The sequence below is a fragment of the Silurus meridionalis genome, chromosome 28 (assembly GCF_014805685.1).
Source record: "Silurus meridionalis isolate SWU-2019-XX chromosome 28, ASM1480568v1, whole genome shotgun sequence".
Lineage (NCBI taxonomy): Eukaryota > Metazoa > Chordata > Actinopteri > Siluriformes > Siluridae > Silurus > Silurus meridionalis.
The window spans coordinates 8,571,316-8,587,804 of record NC_060911.1 but is presented as its reverse complement, the minus strand read 5'-3'; the positions used below and the strand labels follow the sequence as shown (position 1 = coordinate 8,587,804).

At 37.5% G+C, this 16,489-nt stretch overlaps 1 protein-coding gene across 33 annotated transcripts in view; it reads right to left on the bottom strand.

Annotated features, from left to right (window-relative positions):
* The window catches only part of LOC124381468 (receptor-type tyrosine-protein phosphatase delta-like), a 434,510-nt gene that overhangs the window by 186,345 nt on the left and 231,676 nt on the right, over positions 1 to 16,489 (bottom strand). The gene's annotated exons all lie outside the window — the stretch shown is intronic.

Sequence of the window (16,489 nt, the reverse complement as noted above, 5' to 3'; positions counted from 1 at the left end):
CCACTGTGAAGATTGATCAGCACATGGGGAACGTGGTCCCCCACCCACTCCACTGATCTAAAGTTCATTGTTCAAGTAGGAGGAAACGCTACCAGGGAACGCCAGAATCACAAGTCGAAACAGGATTAACATGCAGCCAGCCGGTGAAAGGTCAAAGATTGTCGCGCGACTGAGTGAAAGCAAGGAGTAGTGGAGAATTACATTAGGGACCCGAAGAGAAAGAGCGATAACAAACAAGTGAGGAAAGAGAGAGAGAGAGAGAGAGAGAGAGAGAGAGAGAGAGAGAGAGAGAGAGAGTGTAAGTTTGCCAACTGTCTGTCTCCTCTTTCTGCTATTGCCCTCTACATTCATGTCTTTCTTTCGTACATTTTCTCCTTCTTTCTCTCTCCCCCTGATTAAAACCTGTGGTGTATAAAAGGTCAGTGAGCACAGAACTGAATACAAAAGCAGAGTCATGATGAATCTGGAGGAGAGAGAGAGAGAGAGAGAGAGAGAGAGAGAGAGAGAGAGAGAGAGAGAGAAAATAAAACAAAAGAAAGTGCTTCATACTTGTCACATGTACTTTACAGCATAGTGAAAGTCTTTCTTCGCATACCCTAGCGATGTTAGGAAGCTGGGGTCAGCCATGTGACAGTGCCCCTGGAGAACAGAGGGTAAAGGGCTCCAAGAGTGGCAGCTTGGTCATACCAAGGCTTGAACTCCTGACCTTTTAATCAGTAACTCAGAGCCTTAACCACTGAGCTCCCGCCACCACAATCCTTAAAGACCATGCCGCTCTAAAAGTGTGTTTCCCCAGTGGCATAATGTAAAAAGCCAAAGTTTCCCTACAAGAGCAAGAGAGGGGACTATGTGGACAGGGGGGTGGCTGTGGGGTTAACAGTAAACAATAAAGAGATAAAGCCAATTAATTAGCTTTTAAATGGCTATAGTCGTATTTTTATCTCCCAAGCTAACGGGAGGTTGCTAATTTTTTTATTGATCAACTGGCTATTTTTATTATTAGTAGCATTATTTTATATATATTTCATATATTTTTTATTTTATATAGATTTTCCCGGTTTCTCGTGGATAGCAGGATAGACCAAAACACTTATAGGGAATTGTTTTGATTTTTATGTTAGAATAATAAAATATATTAATAAAAATGTCATTAAGAAATGAGTAGTATTACAGTACAGAAAACCGTAGATTTTCTGCTTGCTTATTGGTTGAATAAAAAAGGTTAAAGAGTTAAAAACATAGGTCACCAGATTTAGCCAATGACAGTAAAGAATGCAGTGACGTGTATATTTAACTCCGCCTCATTTTTGATGTCATATGATACTTCAACCAAAAAAACAAGCAGAGAAACTACACATAGGCTACTACAGAACTGTATACTGTACAGTACATGTACTCACTATAAATGTGATACAGTTTACTGTATTTCTACCAATTTACACAAAATTCATCTCGCTATATTCTTGCAAATGTTTTGTGTGTGTGTGTTTAAAGTGTGTGGGAGGATGATTTACAAATTATACAATTAAAAAAATTCTAAATTTTGGGGTGGCGTCTGTTTATCACGGTTTTTCGTTTATTGCAGGCAGTTTTGGAACTTAACCACCGTGATAAACAGGGGATTATTGTATATATTGTTACCATGAAATAAATTGTCATCCATAACAGATTCTTTTACATTTATTTAGTGTATACGGTGATATGTAAATAAGTGGGTGTGGCTAACTCACTTGCAGCCTGAGGGAAAGTCTGGTAGTTTGTCAAAAAAACAGTGAGAAAGAAACAGACAAGGAGGATCCACAAAGAAATCCTGAGCAGGAGGAGGAACTTGTTATTGAAAGAGGCGTGACATCCGTAGTGTGGACATGGTTCGGGTTTGCAAAATCTGACAAAGAGCAGAAAAACAGTGATTTGCAAACTGTATCATGTTAATGTACTCACTAGCAGCGGCAGCACAAGCAATTTGTTGAAAATGCAAAAGATGCGCCCCGTATTAAGCGATCTGTCAACCTCCTAAGGCATGTCGTTTGAAAAAAGCTCAAAGAGATGGAAAGAAGTAACACCATTACGATGTAGATCTGCAAAAGACATGGCGACAGTTTGCACCATGAGAAAGAAGATTTAGGATTTTTTTCTTGTTATTTAGGTAGTATTTATTCTATAGCTTGGTAAAGATGTTAATTGCAACTGTTTTATACAATGTAAATGTTTTGTCTACATCTAACAAGTTTTGTTTTGTTATGGTAGGGTTAATCCAAGTTAATATTTAATTTACTACTTTTATCAAGGAACAAATAAACAAAAAATAATAAAATCAAGTGTCCTTTTTATTTCTGAAGTATTTAAGTTTATTCATTATATTAAGTCTTTTTTGTTGATTTTTTAAATTTATATTATTTAAATAAAATTACTTAAACTGTGAAAAAGAAGTTTGTCATACCACATCCCATAATTATTATTATTATTATTATTATTATTATTATTATTATTATTATTATTATTATTAATATTAGAAATCCTTTTTTTTTTCTTATTCTCCCTGTTTTAAAGATCTCTTTGTTTAAACTATTAGTAAACGCTTTATAAATGTTCCCCTACCATGCAGAAGCTGATTTGTTTGTTTGTTTGTTTGTTTGTTTGTTTGCTTGTTTATACATTAATATATATATTTTTTATAATAGTGGAAGGGATCATAGAAAGGTATTACTCTGTACAAAACTTAAACCTTTTAAAGACTTGTTGCCTGCATATGTGAATGCCAGGTTATAATAACTAGTGCTTGACAGACACACACACACACACACACACACACACACACACACACACACACACACACACACACACACACACACACACACAAAGAAAGAAAAAGTGATGGGCAAAGAGAGCAGATGAGTGGAGGAAATGAGACACAGTGCAGGGGTGTGGGATTATGTGTACTGCTACCTGGAATCACTTCTTGTAAACTGGTTTATATTAATACTGCACAGAGATACACAAGAGCAAACAGAGAGGAAAAAACGAAGTCAGGTAATGAGCACCTATCTCTTTACACCGCACTCTTTCGCTCCGTTTATCACTCCGCTAATGTCACCAGCTTCACCTGATGGGGTGCATCTTTCCATTTCTCTCCTTACTTTCTTCATTTTCTATCGCTTATTGTGAAATCTATTAGTCTATAATTGCTCTCTCTCTCTCTCTCTCTCTCTCTCTCTCTCTCTCTCTCTCTCTCTCCCTCTCCCTCTCTCTTTCTTGTTCCCTCCGCATTCTCACAGGCATTGCCTCCATCTGTCAGGTTGCCATGATGCCAGGGGCCAAGTGAAACTCCTTCTCAGTGTGCTGCACTACACTACAGAGAGGCGAGACACACTGAGGGAATCAGACCTACCCAATAGATTAAGAAGTTTGTGTGTGTGTGTGTGTGTGTGTGTGTGTGTGTGTGTGTGTGTGTGTCTAAAAATTATATCTGCTTAACAAGTCTGTTAAAAGGTCTTTGGAATCATTTGTCTGCACATTTATGTCTTTCAATCTGAATCTTTCTGTCTGTCTGTCTGTCTGTCTGTCGCTGTTTATGTATATCATTCTTTGCTTACAGACTTTTCTCTCTGTTTATTTTACTGTTTAGGCTATTGTATGTCTGTCTATGTATATTATTTCTGTCTGTCTGTCTGTCTGTCTGTCTGTCTGTCTGTCTGTCTGTCTGTCTGTCTGTGGCTATCCAATTAGTTTTTTAGTGTATGTTTGTTTTTTTTTTTTATTTGTTTTTGCACTTGCATCTTTTACTCCTTTCAGGCCTGTTCTTTTTCTTTTTTTTTTTTTCTTTTTTTTTTTTCTGGATTTGTCTCTGTTTGTCTATGCATGGCAATCAACTTCTGAAATATTTGTTTGTTTGTTTTGCTTTTGCATCATTCTTCCGCTACAGGCCTTTCTCTCGGTTTATAATAGTGTTTAGGCTATTGTCTGTCGGTTTGTCTAGGTCTCTGTTTGTCTGTCTGTGCCTGGCTATCTATTACTATTTGAATTGTTTGTTTATTAGTTTTTTTTTTTTTTACAGTAGAAGTGATCGTAGAAGGGTATCACTCTGTACAAGACTCAAACCTTAATGTTTTCCTGATTGTCCTGGTTGTCTGTCTGTCTATCTACCTATCCATCCATCTATCTTTTTTTTTCTGTCTGTCAGCCTCCTGTGTGGCTGTCTGTCCAGGAATCCACTCGTCTGTCTGCCTGGATATAGTGTGTAAAGTCCCAACACACTAAAGGTTATTAGTTTGAACTTTTTATTCCTTTTAAACCTCTGCTCACTCAATGTTTTTACGCATGAGTGTGTGTGTGTGTGTGTGTGTGTGTGTGTGTGTGTGTGTGTGTGTGTCTGAGAAAGAGCGAGATGGTGTGAATGTGAGTGCGTTTCTTTTTTTTTTTTGGAGTCTTGCTGTGTAGCCGTTTGTTGTCCCATATGTCTGCACAGAAAAAAAAAAAAAAAATCAACCAAGCTCTGATGAACAAACTGACAGCATCTGCCCTGCCGGCACCCTCGTCATCGTTAGCCAATCCTGATGCCGGATTGGTTTGAGGGACAGTGCTATCGGCCAATCGTGACACCGATCGGGATAAGTGGCGCTGACGCAAATGAGCAGCAAGGCTGGAGCTGCCAGATCCATTTCATAGAATGTGGCATCAACATGCTACACAGACAAACACACATACACACACACACACACACACACACACACACACACACACACACACACTCAGTATAATCCATCTGGTTGTCATCATCCAGTGCACTCTTTTATGACAGTTTGAGGGTGCACTTTCTGTCTGTCTGTCTGTCTGTCTGTCTGTCTGTCTGTCTCTCTCTCTCTCTCTCTCTCTCTCTCTCTCTCTCTCTCATTGTTTATTTATCATTTTCAGGGCAAAATGAAATCACACTGATTTTCATGTTACATGCATTCCTGAGTGGCACAACAGAAAAGTATCCGTCTATCACCTGGTCAATGTGAATGTGAATCCTGACAAAGCCACAGCCAATGTGTAGACATATGAATGGTATGTGCTTTTTAAACAATGCATCCAAAATTAGTTCCATTTGGCTGTTATGATAGCCTCCACTCTGAAGGTGTGCCACTGGATTTTGAAGTGTGCTTATGGAGATTTAAGCTCATCCAGACACAAGTGTGTTAGTAAAGGCAGGTACTGATGTAGGAGTGTGAGGAGGTCTGGTGTGCAGTCAGTGTTCCAATTCAGAGAGAGAGAGAGAGAGAGAGAGAGAGAGAGAGAGAGAGAGAGAGAGAGAGATTCAAAAAGTCCCAAAAGTCCCAATATGTTTGTTGAGTAGAATATCAGCCTAACTTCGACCTGCATCCTTCTCTATCCATCTCTTTTTCTCCCTCTTTGTTTTATTTTCTCTCTCTTTATCTGAATATATGTGCCTCGACATTGTTGGATGTGTCTCAGTTGGATTACACCTCTATATCTTTCTGTCTGTCTGTCTGTCTGTCTGTCTGTCTGTCTGCCTGCCTGCCTCTCTCTCTCTCTCTCTCTCTCTCTCTCTCTCTCTCTCTCTCTCTCTCTCATTAGTGAATGTACACTATATGGACAAAATTATTGCAAAACCTGACTTTCCCAGCCATATGTTGCTCTTTCCCAAACTGTTATCGCAAAGCTGAAGGCACAATTGTATGTGGTGCCTTTGGATTCAGTTGCATGAAATTTTCCCTTTGCTTGAATTAGGAGACCCAAACATGTTCCAGCACAAAACCCCTGTGCACATAGTAAACTCCATGAAGATCTTCTTTGCATGAGTTGGAGTGAAAGATCTCGTGTTAAAGAGCTCTGACCCTCAACCCTATTAAACACCTCTGGGATGAATTAGAACACTGACTGCACCCCAGACCTCCTCACACTCCTACATCAGTACCTGCCTTTACTAACACACTTGTGTCTGGATGAGCTTAAATCTCCATAAGCACACTCCAAAATCTAGTGGAACACCTTCCCAGAAGAGTGAAGGCTATCATAACAGCCAAATGAAACTTATTGTGGATGCATTGCTCAAAAAACACATACCATACTTATGACCAGGTGTCTGCTAACTTTTGGCAATATAGTGTATGGTTGGATGTGTCCCAGTGGTTTACACCTGCTTGAATTGAGTACTTCCTTCTTTCTCTCTCTCTCTCTCTCTCTCTCTCTCTTCTAGTACTTAGTCAAAGTGTCTGCCACTGAGTGCACTTACAAAAGCAGCCACTATGAGCAGGATTGTCATCCTCTCTAAACACAACAATAAAACCAGCACCAATGAAAAACTTGGTTTATTTACACAAGCCGACCCCATTGTTTAGAGCAGCCGTGTCCTTACATAACATGCAACAAATCAAAGTGTTGTTCAATCACAACCTTGACAGACTATCTGGGTATCTGGAATCCCTGACGGAGAGCAGACAGTGTTCTGTTTTTCATGACCTAATAAACTTGATTCATCTTATCAGGTGAAAAAAAAATAATAATCGTACATTATATGTATTGGGACACATGACTTTTCCAGTCATATGTGGTTCTTCCATAAACCCTTACCAGAAACTTGAAGGTACACAGTTGCATAAGACATCTTTGGATGTGTTGGCATTAAATATTTCCTTAAACTAGGAGAGCCAAACTTTTTCCAGCATGAAGATATGCTTTACATGGTTGTAACAGAAGAACTTGAGTAGCCTGCTCTAGAGCTCTGACCTTAACCCTATTGAACATCTTTGGAATTAATTGGAACACTGACTGAACCCCAGACGTCATGATCTCACCTACATCAGTACCTGACTTTATTAAAACCCATGTGGCTGAATGAGCACAAATCTTCATAATAACACTCCAAAAACTAGTTAAACTTCTCTGGAGAGTGGACATTATTATAACAGCAAATAGGGACTGAATGTGAAATGGGATGTTTAGAAAACATACCAATCCTACGATCAAGTGTCCAAAAACTATTGTCCATTAAGTATAAAATAATAAAAAGTATGTCTATATAATGTATATCAGTACTATACATGTATATAGCACTTTTCCACTGACCCTTGATATTAAGTCTGATGATAATAATAATAATAATAATAATAATAATAATAATAATAATAATAATAATAATAATATTCAAAACCTACTGTAGAAACTATAATATCCCCTGTGAATTGAAGCTACACTAAATCTCCAGGTCATGTGACTTCCATTTTCATGCCAGCAAGAATAATCCAATATGATTTATTGTGTGCTTAATTTAATTGAACATTTATATAAAGTAGTGCATATTGAGGAAGGAAGAATAAACTCCAAACTGTGCACTTATGAAAATATATTTTCAGGAGTGTGGTTTGGGTGATATGGTCAAACCCGTTGTGTTACCCACCCTGAAGTAAATTGGCCTGGAGTGTGTTGTTTTGCTTACAGCACAGCAACACATTTCCCAAAAAATGTAGTAAGTTTTTGCTATCTCTTATATGTAGAGATGCAGCGGAATGGAAATTTTGGGCCAAAGCCGAATTTGAAAAATTCAAGATGCACTTGACTGAACTTTTTTATATAATTGATTGTATTACTATTATTTTTGTTTGTATTACTTTAAATAGATCTACTATTATATTTTAGAATTTTTATTAATCTAAAGAAAACAAAAACAAAAAAACAAACAAACTGCAAACCAATAAAATAATGACAATTAGAATTAGGGCTGTTGCTACTGATTATTTTAGTAATCGAGAAATTCTACCGATTATTCCAACGATTAATCGAGTAATCGGATACTTCCATTATTTAAAAAGCAATACTAAATATACAAAGGAAAATAAGGCGGTGTGTGAATGAGGTCTCCTCTGCTTCGTCTGTCTTGTTCAATCTCCTACAGAGGTCTCTTCAGGGACCGGAGGCTTAATTTAATACTATGCGATTCTATTGATTGTAATCTATTTTATGTTAATTTGTAAAGTTTTCTGACACTACAGAGGGGGTGACGCTTCCCGATTGGCTAAAAAAAGTCAAAATTGCGAGAAATAGTCTGACTTTTTTTATGTGGCGGAAACGGGCTTCCATATGAATCTTCTAATCGCCCCTCGCTGTTTTCTACCCGTTCCTCAATTTTTTCATTCAGAATTTTGTGTTACCTGTCCACAACGCTCCAGAGTTAACAGTCAGTAATATTAGCCTGTGGGAACAGTGCTCCGTGTTTTGTAAAATGGACTGAACGAAGCATCAAGGCAAATCAATTTGCTTAGATTAATTTTTGTAATCGAATTACTCTAGTTTTTTGAGGAATCGTTACAGCCCCTACTTTGAATTTTGTTATTGGAAGTATCACAACCAAATATTTAATTTAGTCTCTGTGCTGGTGCTTGGGACAGATAAATACATGTGCACAATCCGTTCATGCGGCAGTAGTAAAGTGGATTATCGCTTCTGCCAATTGGTAGTTCAGCAAGATTCAAAACAAAATGTGTTGAAATTTAAAATTCAGCATCTATCCACTGCACTGTTAAGCCAAGCATGCTAGCTGAACTTGCGTTTGAGCTCCAAATGTCTAGGTTAAAGCTGAGATGTCTGTGGTCATGAGCTCATGGATGTGTTATGCAACACAGTCCAACGTTTCAGAGAGTCAGGTCTCTGCAAAATCGCTTTTGCTTGGCAGTGTGTAACGTGGCTCAATATGTTCAGTGAGTCTACGCAATCCAATGTCCTGCACAACAGAGAATCGCTGGTCATCTAAAGCAATGAATTTCTGTAGTTCCACATGCTTCTGAAGTATCATTTGCAAATTTTCAAAATTTTTTAAAGACTCTGTGTACTGAATTAGATGTCGGGTTTTCAGGTGGTGAATAAACCCTGTAGTGGAAAAGTGCCCCCTCTTAAAACTTTCAACACACAAAGACTGCATATTGCAAATGAGTCATCAGAAACTTTTAAATACTTCCATACCGCTGACATGATTGCTCTTTTCTAAGTGGCGCTGTAATACACCTAAAGCAAGAGTGCAATCTGAGCATTAAACGTGGGGGGAGGGGCAGCAGGTTTTCCATTTGTATTTTTTTTTAATATCTTTAATATCTTTTCAAAAATTTGATGCATCCCTACATAAGATAGCAGGTGTTACCTTACCAGCATCTTATCTTCTATCTTTCTCTCTCTCAAATGAAGTGGTATAAGGCTTCATAATTGGCTACAGAGCATCCGATAAATACGAGATGGTAGGAAAAAGTTTTAAGACTAGCTCTGTTTACAAGAAAGTACTTTATTTATCTTCATGTACACACTATCACCTTTAAAAGCGCTTCCAGCGTTACTGCCACTTCTGGAATATGTCCTGGCAATCTTCTTTCTGTGGCGTGTCAAGCATCTTCTGCGTTTCGTGCCGGATCTCCACAATGGTGTCAAAACTGAGACCATTGAGCTTCGTTCAGCTTCGAGAAGATCGTGTGGATTGTGTTCGGACCGTAATTATGCACAAGTTGCTGAATGGTTTTAATATTTTCAGGGGGTTGAGCTCGTTAAAGGACTTCCTGACTCTCGTCTCATCACCTCCAGTGATTTTCTTCTGCTTTTAAAGGGTGCGTGGTCAAAATATAGCATCAGTTAGCACCGTTGGTCTTGAAACTTTTTGATAGCACCTCGTAATAACCAGGTTTTTGTGCTTTAATACGATACTAACTCGGGACACTTTGTTTTTAAACACAGCAGTGTGCATTGTTACAGAAAACTCAACCTGTTTATGTAGTTGATATTTTTTTTTTTTTATATTATCATGTGATTAATTAGGCTGATATTAGTAAGCTTTAGCTTTAGCTATTTATTTTTTTAAATCCACTATATTTTCTTGTTTCTTGCTTTATTTTGGTTACGATCAATAATTAAAATCAATGTGTGATCTAAAGCAGACTTCTTTCCTTTTACATGATAATTTAAGCATATGTATTTTATTTATTTAACTTCAGTCAAGAATATGAATGTGCGTATTTATTTAGCAATAGAGCTTTCAATTATATGAAATGTTTCCCTATTTCCACCGTCTCCATCAGAGACCGACTGAAAAGATTTTATGTCTAATAGTATATGTGTATCCTTCGCCTTAGAGAACTCGAGTATGTAATCAGTTAATAGACTGCACAAGGATAAGTACTTTTCCAGCCCGAGTCTAAGTGATCGATGATGCTGATTGTGATTATTATGACCGCTAGAGAAATAAACATTCGTTCTAGGACTGACAGGAACTTTTTTTTTTCTTTTTTGACAGGCGAGATTCTTGTCAGTTCGGCTCCAGAGTTTGACTCGTGGCATTTTGCTGTCTCGTGTACTGACAGACAGATGGACAGACAGACTGACAGCTGTAGCGTGCTTACAGCATCAGCCAACAGCATTAAGAAATCACAGTCCCATACTCTCTCGCTCTCTTTCGCCGTGTCTCACAATTTTCTTTTTCCCGCTGCATGTTTAGGGACAGAGGTGCGGTCATGTGGAAATAATCCATGCTGAAAGCGACGCTTTAAAAATTCCGAGCTGCCGTACAGTAAGGAAGGCTGCAGCTATTTTTTGGTAAATTACTTATTCCCTGTGGCACGAGGGCATGCTCCCTATCTTCCTTTTAAACCTTTTCTGAACGTCTTCTCGTTCCAGATGAATTTCTTCTGGACGGTTCCACCACCTCCTACGTGTCTTTCGTTCATGTTCTTTCCCTCAGTGTTTTTACTTTCTCAACCTGGTTTATAAGGTGCAGCATGACTGTAAAGATCATTGATACTCCGACAGCTGATGTGTAAACCGTTTTGTGCATATTGTATTGATTATTAGAACAGATTTGAGCATGTTCAACCAAAGTAAATGAGAGATTGTGGTTGTATTCCCGTGCCTGAGAATTCAGTATCAACTCAATTCAAATATCCGGAATAAAAATCAGATAGCCGCCTGGTCCCGCCTGCTTGCTTATGAAAATGGCAGGAGTGATTGAAATGACTTCGACTCAGGCTCATGAGACTTTCAAATCCCCCTCTTTTTTTTTTTTGTTTGTCTCTTTAAAACGGCCTGCTGCTGCTCACTGTTCATATTATTCATGGTTTATTTCATAAGGCAAGCTGAACATACGCATTTCATCATGTGGATCTGAAGAACGATTCCATGATTGTTCTCTGAAATAGGAACAAAAATCCGTCTGGCACCCAACAGGATCACAACGACTTAAAAAAACAAAAAAAACAAAAGTGAGTTTCCAGAACATTCTGTTTATAATGTAACAGCCACGCTTTGATTCATTTCAGTTTTGAGGACTTCTAATACCAGAAACAAGTAGTGTACTACTAAATGATGAGAGAGAGTTCAGTCACTCATATCCCACAAACTTAGCTTCTTACTCAGTGTTGTTATTAAACTCAATTACTGATGTACCACTAATTCCTAGCACAAAGCTGAATCCAGAGATGAGAATCAAAGGCTTTTCTGTTTTCTTTTCTTTTGTCAGATTTTTTTTTCCTAGGTTTTGCAATCAGATTATTGAACATATTATTGAGTTACTTAAAAAAATATATAAATTTAGTAAAACAAGTACATTGGTTTAACAGTCAGTACAGTGACACTGGTCAGGGCCAGCAAAGCGTTCTTCTGCTGGCCTAAACACTATCAGAAGCACTGACCTATATTTACAACCTAAATTCTAATATTTGTTCAATGAAATTGTATTAATTCATTCCCAACAGTTTATTCTCTTCATTTCGTAGCGTTTCTCTTGGCTGCACTGCTTCCAGTATGTGTATGTGGATGTTAGATTTTTTGTCCAATCAGAATTTAGCCTCTATGTGCTGCCATGTTAATCTAATCTGCCCAGGGCCTGCAAAGTCAGTACTGCTGGCCCTTTTACCATCCTCTCCTTAATAAATAGCTCTGTTTCTTTAACCAATCAGAGTTCAAATTCACCTCACAGGGCACCTAGCTGGCCCAGAATAGTGTCAGCATTTTTCCTTCCTCTGATTGGTTGGTCAGAGGGAAACTGTTACAGCCAAGTTCGACTGGAAAAACACGTGTAACTCTGCACACATTAATACATCTGACTTTTTTATGCCTACGGAGGAAAATAAATTGATTTGGTCTCGGACATAGACATCGTGAGGAGAGGTCAGCCAACCCCAAAGCTAGCTAGAGTGTCTCAGCCCGGGAAAGTTTTTTTTCACCACTTCCAGACCAGTAAATATGAGCTGTACCACTGGATTACAGCCTTCAGAAGATCTCTGGTTAGTAGGTTGTATTTTATTTTAATTTTTATGGTTTTGTCATGTTATTAGACAAATATTGATTCTAAACTGCTCCAAATGATGTAGGTGGCACAGTTGCGGTGGTAGTGTAGAGGTTTGGAGTTGTCTTAACTGGTTTTCTTGTTTTAGTAAAAATGGTATTCACCCTCCATATGTGAAATTCCTCTCTCTCTGTAATGCCATGTGTTGGTATATTGCAAGGCCCAGGTACCAAATGCACGGCCCGGCACTGGTGATTATATATATGAAAATAGGTACAGTAGGTACAATATGTATAAGTAAATAATGAGCTGTTACAATTCTATCACTTTGAACTACATATTGTAGCTTTAATAATCTACAAATCAGTTAATTAATTAAAGCTAAAGTCTAAACAGGAAACGAAGAAACCTGAACAAAAGTAAGAAAACACTCACGGCTCTTTTACATCTAAAGGCCAGAAAAAAATAGCATATACACTATGTAACTACCTTTCAAGGACCTTACTTAAACCATGAGGCTCAGGAATTAAATGAATAGATTTTGACACAAAATAAGAACGAGAAAGAGAGAGAGAAAAAAAGAGACTAAGCCTTGAGAGAATGGCAACCCCATAGCTTCATCATTAACTACATTGATAAACACTTAGTAGGAAATCTCCCAAAATAGTCACGCCTGCTGTCCTCATTAAAATCACTTCTTATTTAAACCAGCCTGTTCTCTTATTCACCATTCTCCTCATACAACACATGGTGCTATGACATTTAACACACACACACACACACACACACACACACACACACACACACACACACACACACACACATTGCAGATTTATTTCAAATTCTAATGCATAACTTCATAATGACTATTACACACGCAGAAAAGTTGCACATCTGTTTATTTGTATATCACCATGATATACGACTTAGCGTGACCTCCATATCTATCTATCTATCTATCTATCTATCTATCTATCTATCTATCTATCTATCTATCTATCTATCTATCTATCTATCTATCTATCTGTCTGTATGCCTCTGTATGCACGTCTCGAAGTTATTAAATTTTCACCTGTACCTTTACTTAGACACAGCGAGGGAAACGTGAGGGAGATGGCACACAATGCAAGCATGTGATTGCATTCATTTAATCAGCCTTTCACGAGGAGATTTAACAAAAGCGAAATCCGGAATCACAGGATTATGTCGTTCTTCGATTGACTCAAACGAATTTTTGTTTTGAAATTCATAATTTGACATGAAGTACAATGGACCTCTGTCTAATGCGAATCACGGGAAGATTTGGTTTACTGTTTGATCTACTAAACCCTGTGAATCAATGGATTATTCAATTCCGTGTTTAATTCACTGCTCTTGATCCACCTCAATGATGAAATTATCTGACAAATTGTGACCTGACATTTTTTATCTCTCTGATTTACCTGCTGGCTTGTGTTTGGTGTAGGGAGTATGGTGTGGGATAGCGCTTTCTGGATTGTTAGCCTCTCTTTACTTTAGCTTGTGCAAAAAGAAGAATCTGTTGCTTATTTTAGTGAAGCCAGACTTGAGAAGCTGATGCACATAGATCTTATTAATGACAGAGGTGGCAAAAGTGCACAGATTCTTCCCTCAAGTACAGATACTCGTGTTTTAAAAGACTCTGGTAAAAGTTGAAGTACTGACTACACTTTTTCACTTAAGTTAAAGTAAAGAAGTTTGGGCTCTGACATGTACTTAGGTAAAAAGTAGTCATTACTACTACCTGTTTTAGTATCATGCTGGTAACTGGACCTCACATCATATAAATATATTAACACGAAATAAATTGTTACCTAATAAATGTTTTCAGGCTGAATATCCACCATATAGAACACAAGCAGAGAAAAGATGATCAGGTGATCAGGAATATTTCTGTTCTCTGTCATGTTTACATCACTGACTCCCTCTGTCTCATTCACATTAACCACATACACATACATACTTCTTGCTTGTTGTTAGCTTCGTAAACTAGCCTACGTGTATTGTGCGTGAGAGCCAGGAAATGATACACCAGTGGTAGATTGAAAAAAGCGTGCAAAGACAAGAAGTAGGTTGACGGGCTGAAAACGCAGTGAGAAGAAAAATATTGACAAAGTAAGAAGTAGAAAGTTCATATATTTGTGTAAAAAAGTAGAAAAATCTACTTAAGTAAGATGGACAGCTGCTTTGCATTCGAGCATTTTACTGATCCTAAATGGAGATTAAACTAAAGAAGGTAAGGTTGCTAATGGAAAACATATATTTATTATGGACAACCTCTATATTTTGCACCTAGTAATTCTGTACCCTTTTATTTATTTATTTATTTATTTATTTATTTATTTATTTATTTATTTATTTATTTTATTTTATTTTATTTTATTTTATTTTATTTTATTTTATTTTTGCTTGTGCCTGTATTTGTTTATTTTCCAAATGTAAAAGTTAAAACTTGATTCTCAGTTGGCTACGAACTGATTTACTGACTTTTGGTTCAAACTGAAAAAGAAAAAAAAAAAAAAAAAAAAAAAAAAAAGCTTCTCTCATTTAGTGTTTAATTTACTGAATTACTAAATCATTGGATTTGATAAATGTGTTAAATGTAGTGAATCAGTGTTAATATTAAATCGGATTTAGTTTAGTCACCCACTTATCTGATTCAGCAATCCTGTAATCAGATACCGTATTTCAAATAACATTTAACTTCACTTTAAAGTGGTTGTAAAGGTTCACACTTTGTTTTTTTTAATATCTCCTTTTGCCCCGATGTAAAGGAAAAATATTGCTTTTCTTTCCAGGCTTCTTGGTTGCATTTTTAACCAATTTAGGACCCATGATTTAATCTATAAAATTTACAGAAAGCACAAAACAGAATGCTTTAGTGAGTGTGCTATAGCACTGTTCACAAGCTAACATGACTTACTTTTACCACAAGACCGACGCACTCACGAGTTTCACCCGGAAAATCGGCGTTGAATTTCGTGCATGCGACGAGTACCAATTTTGAGTTCCACAGCCGCCGAGTACCGAAGTATTACTGTATATAAAAGCACAAGATTTTTATATAGGGCCTTTTGCTTCTATATAGTTCTAAAATCCAAAGGATCCAAACCCAATGTTTCGGAATCCTCATCTGTTTCTGGTGCCAGTGGTGGCTCATCCATAGGGGCTGAAGACGTAGAGCCCCAGCATTCGTATTGCAATTTAACAAAGGTTAATCTTCACCAAGTCGTCATTCACATTTAAATGCTAATTACCTACGTTGCGTGACCAGTAATGTAATAAAGATTTTGTCAATTGACATGCCATCATTTTTCTTCGTAAGTAAAAAAACGCAACAATTTACTGACCCTCTGTTTTTTTTCTCTCAAAATGACAAGTTTCCGAACCCCCATACTGAGTCGTTTTTCCAGTCTGATTCATTGAATCCTCTGTGTAAGTTCGGTGGTTGAGTGAATTCTCTTAGGAGTTGATTCAGTCGTGGGAGAGCGAGAACAGGTGTTGAGTGGTCATAGCCTGCAGTGATGGTGAATAAAGCCATCTAACATTCGCCCTGAGAGACGAGCGAGCGATTTACGCAGCTATAACCTTTTTATGGCCCGTAGACGGTGAGAGGGCTTGCTCTAAAGTGCTGTGTTCTGGAGAGTCGTTTTTCTCCCCTGCTCAATACGTTTTAAAGGAGATTTAAAACTGACTGAAATGCCTCCCTCTTTTTTTTTCGGCCTCAAGTTGAGAAGTGTATTTGGAATCGGTTTTATAGCGCTATGAGCCACAGATTACTTTACCTGCCATGTTGTTGTGTGTCGGAGACACGTGTGTATTCGTTTACCTGAGAGCATAATGAGGTGCTGTCACTCAAATGCTGTAAGAATAAACAGTCAGTAACTTTGTGAGAGCATAAATACATAAACTTGTTAACGTTAAGTCGTAATTAATCGCAACTTAATCGCACATTTTTTTAATTATAAATGTACCTTAGATGAATACTTTTTAAGTATTTAATACTCTAATCAACGTGGGGATGGACAAATATTGATGCTTTATGCAAATGTATGTTTATTATTAGTGAAACCAAACTCAACATAGAGCATAAAGAAAATATTCGTATACATTTTTTAAAGTAATTACGGAACTTTTGCTATGTTTCCACACGGACGGTTTTAATTGACGGATTTAAAAAATGGTCCAAAATTCCAGTGGAGAGTCAAGTCAAGT